This window comes from Macadamia integrifolia, chromosome 2 (assembly GCF_013358625.1).
Source record: "Macadamia integrifolia cultivar HAES 741 chromosome 2, SCU_Mint_v3, whole genome shotgun sequence".
Lineage (NCBI taxonomy): Eukaryota > Viridiplantae > Streptophyta > Magnoliopsida > Proteales > Proteaceae > Macadamia > Macadamia integrifolia.
This window is the reverse complement of record NC_056558.1, coordinates 21,726,036-21,735,108: the sequence shown is the minus strand read 5'-3', so window position 1 is coordinate 21,735,108 and position 9,073 is coordinate 21,726,036. Positions and strand designations below refer to the sequence as shown.

At 34.9% G+C, this 9,073-nt stretch overlaps 1 pseudogene; it reads right to left on the bottom strand.

The window, feature by feature from the left end:
• Positions 1 to 202: 202 nt before the first annotated feature.
• LOC122062751 lies at positions 203 to 5,268 on the bottom strand (annotated as a pseudogene).
• Between the last annotated feature and the right edge of the window lie 3,805 nt (positions 5,269 to 9,073).

Here is a 9,073-nt window from a genome sequence, read left to right as displayed (position 1 = left end):
CAAATTGTTTGAGCTTCCTCCACCACTCGAACCACTTTGTCTGGCTCTGATAGCAGATGATACGTACACACAAGATAGAGGAGAGAAAATAAGAAAATATTAAAAATAGGATTAAGATTGAGAGATAAATAATAAAAGATGGGTTTTGGCTAAATTATAGGTAGCACACTTCATTGACAAAAAAAAAAAAATGATGAGATGGTTTAAGCAAACCCAAAGCATTTTGAGCGAGCAAGTACATATATTGAAACTTCAAAACCAGATTACATCAATTGTTGTATAATTATTGGATCGAGCATTCTTCACTTCCATACTAGATAAAGGCTCCTCAAACAAGAAAAGAAATAATCACAACTAACAAATTACCACCTGCTCTTACATTTCCAAATTTTAAGTTGCAGATTCAAGAAAAGGGTAGTCAGTATAACCGATACTAGGATCAGGTATGTACATTGTCTCTCTATTGTGCTTGTTAAGAGGAGCATTAAGCGCAAATCTCTTAGGCAAATCTGGATTAGCCAAGAACATACGACCATAAGCCACAATATCTGCATAATTAGTAGCAATTGCTCTATTCCCCTCTTCCCTGTCATAGCCCCCAGCTGCGATAAAAGTTCCATTAAATGCCCTTCTCATGGCTAGAAGATTGTGGGGAGTTTCACACTTCTCCAAAGCCATCTTCATCCTTGGCTCAACCATATGGCAATAGAGAATCCTGTATTTGTTGAGGGATTCGGCCATGTAAATGCCAAGGGCTTCTGGTTTTGAGTCTCCACATTCCAAATATTCAGCGAAAGGTGAGAGCCTAATACCAACTTTATCAGCCCCAATCTCATTGACAACGGCCTCAACGACTTCTAGAGGGAAGCGACAACGATTTTGTAAGGTCCCACCATATTCATCCGTTTGGTCATTAACTTGGTCTTTCATGAACTGCTCAAGTAGGTAGCCATGAGCCCCATGGATCTCAACTCCATCAAAACCTGTAGTCAAAGAAAAATTTTAATTTGAGTCAATAAACAGTATTAAAAATAATTCTTCACGGCAAAGCCATGACATATAAAACCCACTTCTGGAAAAAAAAAATAATGTATGACTATCTTCCCAGTGAATGACTTCTAACGGAAAAAATAAATAAATAATTCAGTGAAAGACTTTGTTCCCGACCACTCAACTATAAAGATGAGGGCCAATTTTGATATTTCAGATGTATTTTGTGTGCACTTATGTTTTTATCTTATACCCTCCAGTATAAGGATATTTTTGTATTTGTGTACTGTAAGTTTACATATTCCTTTTGGGTTGATTAAGGAGATCACCTTCCAAAACAAGAATTCTGTATTTTGGTTCCTAGCTGATACTTGTTTTACAAGGTTTCAAGCTGATTGCTCTGTACGATGCAGGGGAGAAGCAGTTTCTCACTTACTCCCGTAGGAAGAAATACAAACAACAGGTAACTTAGTGTCCATTAGTGGCCATAATTTCTAAGGGGGAAGTGCCCATTAGTGGCCTAATTTTTAAAGGGGAGCCTTCCTTGGCTTGACATGGACCAAGATCAGCCCATTCATGGAATTAGTCCACCAGCCCTTCTCATGGGCCAGTTAGCTAGTTATGCCATGTTCTGTCCTCATAAAGCACCGAGTGCAAATACTATTGTTGCAGCCCTTGAAGCTGATGATGAGGTTGAAGTTGTTTCAGTAGATTTGCTAGTGGTGATTTGTTTCAGCCCACCATATCTCCTTTCAGAAAGAAATTGATTCTCTAAATTTAGCCAACCAGCTTTCCCATTAAATCCATAACTTTCTAGAGCTTTAACATTTTCACAATTTGGTAAAACTAAATTTATTTTGAAACCTTACCAGCTTCTATAGCATTCCTAGCTGCAACTCTGAAATCATTGACAATTTGGGGGATTTCATCAGTCTTTAACCGTCATGGAGGTGCGAACTCTTCTCCTGTTAGTGGTTTGTCTGTGGATGAGATCGGAGCTTGCCCATTCGGTTGAAAATCTACAAAGGAACTGCGTCAGGAAACTTGGAGAGGATGACTCATGATTAGGACTTGAACTTTCAAAGGAATCAACTGGATCAGCCAACAAAACGTATCTCTATGAGATGATATATTTCAGTATTTCACTACTAATAGAAAAAGTATACCTGACAGTAAAAATTAAAAAGATAGCATAGATCATCTGAAAATTGGTTCATTTAGGTGAAGAAAGGATAAAGTAAATCTACATCCCAGAAGTAAAATAAACATTCTTCTTTGTCTTTTTTTTCTTTTAAATCAGTTATAGGGCATGAAATGACATCACTTGGATTTCTATGCTTATTCCATGCTTCAATAGATTAACAACGGCAGTTTTTATTGTAAGTAACTACAAGAAAATTGTTTTCATAGTCTCTTGACCAAATAACCCTTCCCATTTTTCTGGAGCACTGTTTCTATCATATAACTATAAAACCAAAATTGTAAGTAGTTTACTGATATATCTACAAGTATCAACATGACAAAGAGCAGGTGCAGCTGCAAGTACATTCAAGAGAAAGCAATTCACGGAGAAAAAAGAAAAAAAATGAAAATGAGGAAAATCTGGCCGAAGAACAACTCAATCAATCGCCAAGGTACACAACCCATATCAAGAATGACATGTAGAAGCACCAAACTTTCTTAGATACGGTACGTACGACACCTTCTTCTGACCCCTTAACACAATGCACATCTGTAAGCATTTGGATCCCTCTTGTTCACAGGTGTTTATTATTAACAATTTAACACAAAGTCAAAATCTAATTAAAGGTCTAGAATTTTTGGATGTATTAGATTCCCCCCTCCCCCAAAAATCTGAGTGTATCGGTCGACTATCTCAGGTTTAGACTTTGGGTGTATCACTCAAGTAACTATCTGAGTGCATCCTAGTGTGTCACTCAACTATCTCAATTTCATTCCTCCCATCATACAGTGCATTGGTTTCATTTAGCTGACTAAATAAGTAAAATGAATCTTCAAACTCCCTGTTCAGTTGGATGCTAAAATAAGGAGGTGCAATTGCGCACAAACAGTAATTCTCAATCTTCACACAAGTTCATTTTACCAGAACTAGTCAACAATAGAGGATGGTCAATATATTTTTAAAGTGGATGCTGATTATCTCTTTTCTCAACTCTTTTTTTTTTTTTTGGGCATAATTAAATTGTCTCAAAGACAACGATATCATAATAAGATAACATCAAAAAAAATCGGAAAAATACGAAGGGTATATGATCAAGAGCATACCAGAGTTAGACACCCTTCCCACATGCCAAATCTGGCAAAAGAAGACACAACCCTTTGCATGAACAGCATCCACTATAGGTTTCCAGGCTTCTAACTGCTCTTTTGTCCAAATACCTGGAGTATTTGGTTGCCTTCCAGTAAGAAATCAAAAATTAATATACTTTGAAATAAATAAAAAATTAGAATAATCTTGTTCTTTTAGTTTTACATCAAAATATTGAGTAACAGCTAGTTTTACCCTTGACAAATGTCAGAAACACCTGTGGCTTCACTTATGAGCAATCCCCCTTTGGTGCTTCTTTGAGAGTAATATAAGATAGCATGTTGTTGAGGAAGGTGGTTGAATGACCTCGCTCTAGTCATTGGTGATAAAACTACTCTGAAATCCAAAATAAGTAAAATTTCTTATTTTGAGTAGTAAAGCATTTCAGTTGAAATAAAATAATAAACCAGCTCAGTGTTATAAAATTATGGTTGGCTTCTAATCAATGTTAAGGACCATTGGACCAAGCTATCTAACCACGGTCAGTCCATTTGGACTGCAGACCCTTTTATGAGAATAGTAGAGCAGGCAGTTGGGCAGGTTAAACAAAGGACCTTTCTGGTTGAACAATTACCCTCTCGTACGGTTTTTAAAAGATTGCATCCAATAACCTTATAACATTAATTGAGTCAATGGATTAAATTATCTTACAACAAAATGATATAGATGAATAAAGAAGATTACTTTTGTAATAAGAATGAATAATATAATAACAGTTCCACATTTTGAAATGGCCAATGATGGTTCGCAACTGATGTTCAGATACAAAGAAGACGTATCTCCAAAGCATTAAGAAATCAGGAAAAAAGGATTTTTGATCAAGTACAGAAGTATCTTTAGAAGATCTCTGTCAGTACCAATTAAGATGTGTGACAAGTCCTTGTACTACTTAATCCCTATATCTTGGCCAGACTTCTGATTGAAATCCCATATGGAATTTAACATAAATGAAATACAGAACCAGATTATATACATAACTTCCAGTACCAAGGATAGAATTCACAGAAATTACAGAATTGGCAGAAGTGTGTTAATGAATGATATTAACCATTATCTACCAAAATGAAAATTTCAGTTTCAGAATAAAACTGAAAATTGAAAGCTCAACCAGGATTTTGCTAAGAACAATTGATCCATATAGAATCATTTGTGTGAGGCCAGAGATAAAAAGAGGGAAAAGGAAGTAAACAAAATTAAGATTCATCGTATGTAGAAGAGGGAAAGAGAAAGGGGTCAGGACAGAGGCAATCATTCAGGAAATTTCCAAATAGAAGGAATCTTAATTGTAATGAACTCGTTTGCATTGAACCAGTAGGGCACAGCTAGGTGGCTTTATAGGATAAAACTTCTTCCTACCCTTTTCTTTTCTGTAGAAAATTAGATGCCAAAACATAAAACCCACCATTAACTTCAACAAATGCTCCTCAGAAGACTAACTAGAAGCAAATCCAAGCTCAACCCAGATGTAGAAAACCAATATAAAATCAGATAAAATGGTTAAATGTGACAAACCTGTGAGAAAGTTGGAAATTTCCCATCTTATATGGAGTGATAAGAGGTATGGGAGTGACTTCACCACCAGCCATCTGATGATCACTCTTCTCGGCTTCCCAGTCTACAGAAACAGTTTCTCCTCTGCTTTGCTAAGACATTTTTCTTTCCTTTTTTTGTAATCTGCACTCTTCCTCCTTTTTTCAGTGAGCCTTCATTGCTCCACTCTTGTTGGAGCTAAATGGGGATGACCCAAATGAACACTTAATGCACACAGAGATCCAGCAGAAATTATTTCCAGGCAGAAACATCGAGCAGAGTCCTCAACTCCTCATTGACTTTAAATTCACGAAAAGACAATCAAGCATAACAAGGCTTTTGCAAATGGATTCCTACTGAATACGGAAAGGTGTCAATAACCAGAATAAAAAATCGAAATCAAAACAGGCCAATATAATCCGGAACAAACCAAATCATAGTAGTTGGTTTGTTTCTAGAAATGGGTAACCCCCCCCCCCCCCCCCCCCCCAAAAAAAAAAAAAAAGTGAAAGTATTTTTATTTCCACAATACATATATGTATCGAGTTTACCTTTACTCATGGTAGATGTGTCAAAACCTAGCTCGAACCAATTGAAAATATACAAATCAAATCAAATTGTTCCTTATTAGATTAGTTTTGGACTTAAGTATGTTGGGATCAACTGAAAATTGGTCCAATATACTTCGGTTCAAAACAAACCAACAATAACCAAATCGAATGAAACCAATAAAAAAATAAGTAATTGTAAAGTTATAAATAGATGAATTGATTATACATTTCTTATAATATTAGTAAGATTATTTTTGTTGTAAGGGGAATTGTTACAAATCAATGAATATGATGTTATGAATAGGAAAATTGAATTCTAAATTATAAAAATGCTTCCATTGATCTCCTTCTTCATTATACATAGTTAGATAGTTTAATGAATGATTAGATAATAGGGTTCATTTTGTGATTTCAATAGTTATTTTCTTACTAATTAGTTATCCCTTGGTTTCAATATTAGTTATCTTTCTCTTACAATGATAAACCATGATTTAGGCACTATAGGTGATGAATGTAAGATTTCATTATGGTTCAAGTCCGATAATAAATCGATCTAAACCGATATTGAAGAAACGAAATAAATTAAAACCAAACCGGACCCAAAACTGACCAAAAACCGATGTTATTTAATGGATTGGTTTTCGTCTCCCTCATTCCCAGACTGAAATCAATTCAGCCCAACCAAAACCAAATTGAACCGACCATTTGACACCCCAACCCATGGTGAATGAGAATCCATTGACTGTGAGGCTTTAAATTGACAAAGGAGGGTTATCACAAATGTATTTCAAAGGAAAGCTTTCCCTAGGATGTGAAGTTTCCTGTAGAGGTTTTGTGAACCTTAGGATGGAGTGGTGAACTTTCCTATGCGGTGAAGGAATTTTTTTTTTCTAAATTTTGACAATAAGAATTAAGGGTGTCAATTTGGAACCAAAACCAAATATCGACATCATAATTGACTGACTAAAACTATATCAAACCAATTGAAGAAGGATGTATAGAGTTTCAGTCTCCATAAAATGAATCTTCTCCGGTATAATACAGTTTTAATATCTAAGGCAAAATTGCTCAATACGAACCAAACCATACTGAATTACCTATTTCTGAACCTAACTGATAATACACATGAATAATAATTTTAGAATATGTATCTCAATTTATATTATATGGGAGAAAGAATGCTCCCCTGCTGGCGCCACTGTTAGCAAAAACGCGTTTAAAACTCCGTTTTAAACGCATTCTCATTTTTTACCATTTAAAACACGTTTTCCCGTATGCTTTCCAAAGATACTTAAAAAAAAGCAAACGGCAAGCATTTTCGTTCTAAACACGTTTAAAATCCGTTTAAACACATTCCTATATTTTGACCTTTTTTAAGACTTAACTAGTTGAACATAATGTCTACTTAATTGACCATCTCTCTCTCCCGAACTCTAATCCGCCTGATTCTTATGCCGACTTGAAGCTAACTCAATGGCCTATATTTCTTATATATGACCTTCAGCTCAATATCAATGTATGGATCCCGAAATTGAGATATAAACTGATGCATTTGCTGAGAAATGTTTCTAAAGTGATGACTCCTAACTCAAACTGAACGAACATTATTCCAAGATTGTGTTGACTATGTTGACAACAATGAACAACATCATAACCAAGCCATATTGCTCAATAAAACTTAGACATGTGTGGTGTATGAATTTAGAAATGGTAGTGGATGATATTCAATTATATATCATAAAACTTATAATAAGACATGAGATATATAGTTGGATACTGTAGTTATTTTGAACATTAGATGCAATTATTCATGTAATAATTCCTTAATTTATACGAGTATAGTACCCTTTTTTTAGTCTCATTTGTTTAAAATTTACACGTTTAAAACTCGTACCATCCGTTTTTCGTTTTTTGCCGTTCTTTGTTTTTTTTTTATCATTTATTTGATCGTATCGTTCAAAAAATTTTATTATTTAAAACCCGTATAGTCCGTTTCTATTTTTTTGCCGTTCCCTTTTTTACTAAAAGTGGTTGGCGCTGGGGCATGGTAGCTCGCAGGGCCAATGAGAGGGTACATGGAACATATTCAACGCAAGGTGGGTAAGGGCAGCACAGTCTTTTTTGCGCCTTATTGTGTCTGAGTGTTTCCTACGCCCACAAGGTAGCCTTTTTTTTTTTTTTTAATCCCATATTATATATGTATCTCAGTGTTTGGATTCAGATGTTTAGTTTAATAAGCAATAATGGGAGACAATTGTATTAGTAATGGTTAATTTAACAAAAATACATATGTATAATAACTAAGGGCAAGAGATCACTACTTGATTGTGTGGTCCTTGCATTGGGCCAATATGATTGAGATTCTTGATTTCATGGGGATGGGGTAATAATTTTGAGGGCTCTTATATCTGGGTGTAGGAACCACATGATCATGTGACATTTTTGTGCCCAATAGTATATATGATGTATCTCATATATTATTATATATGTATCATAGTATTTGAATATTCAAACTGAATTTAAAAAAATAAAAAATGTACCAACTATTGCTTATTAAAATCGAATAAAAAAAATGCTTTCATTCTTTTGATACGATTTTCAGTCGATTTCATAAACAGCTCATTTGCTGATGCATTCAACTAATGGGCTATATTATAGTGCTCAACAAGATATGAACAATAAAGTTTGGAGACTTTGATTGATTGAGTTTGGAGAGGTTTTAGGAGGAATAGAGCAGTCAAAAACATACTTCCCAACAACTTACATATCTTTTTAAGAAAAAAAAAAATCTTTTCAACACCACTGACCTTAGATCCAGATCTTTTTCAATGACTTTTTATAGGCACACAGTCCCCAACATATAGGGTATGTAGTTCCATGTTTATAAGAGGTGGTTGAGGGAAAATCATTGAAGAGGATCCCAATTAACCAACCCTCCAATGATTCATTTAAGGACTGAGAAGGTTTATCTGGACAAGCATCTTTAAGTGTTAATAGATGTTAGGATGGTATTCAACTCTTTTTAATCTTTCAGTGATCGTTGAAACTTGGAAGAGACTTGGAGGGTCATGTTGTTGGAGAGAAGCGGATCCCGTCCTCTCTACGTACTTGTCCAAAAGAGATCCAAAGGATAAAATTTTATTAAAACAAAAAATAAAAAGCTAGCTGTTGCGGACTTTAAACGCATTCTGGTTGACGCACAATGAAGAATTGCTGACATCAGCTAAAACAGTATTTTGCCGGACGAAGAATTTTGTAAAGACCCTGATAAAATTGGATCTGGCTCCTCTCCAAATTAGAAACATGTTTTCTAGTTCATCTAATGAATAGAAGTGTAGTTGAAGGATAGTTGAACATCCCAATCATTAGAGAGGATCTTTAAACTTCAATAAAAATCAGTTTAGATTAGATAGTTGGGTCAATTTATAGAAAATTGGTATTTACTGACAACTGGGTTCTCCTGTTGAAAAGCTTAGCTCTAGATGTACTAATGAATTTTTCTTTCTTTTATTTAAAAAAATAAAAATTTATAGAAAATTGACAAACCCTAGTGGATGATATCAAGAGTCAAGGCCTTCTTACCAAGAAAAAAAAGACTCAGAAGGCTTCTTTTGAATAGATAAAAATTTGGCCACCACCACTCCCCGTGGTCGTCAACTCCTTCCCAGCCTTG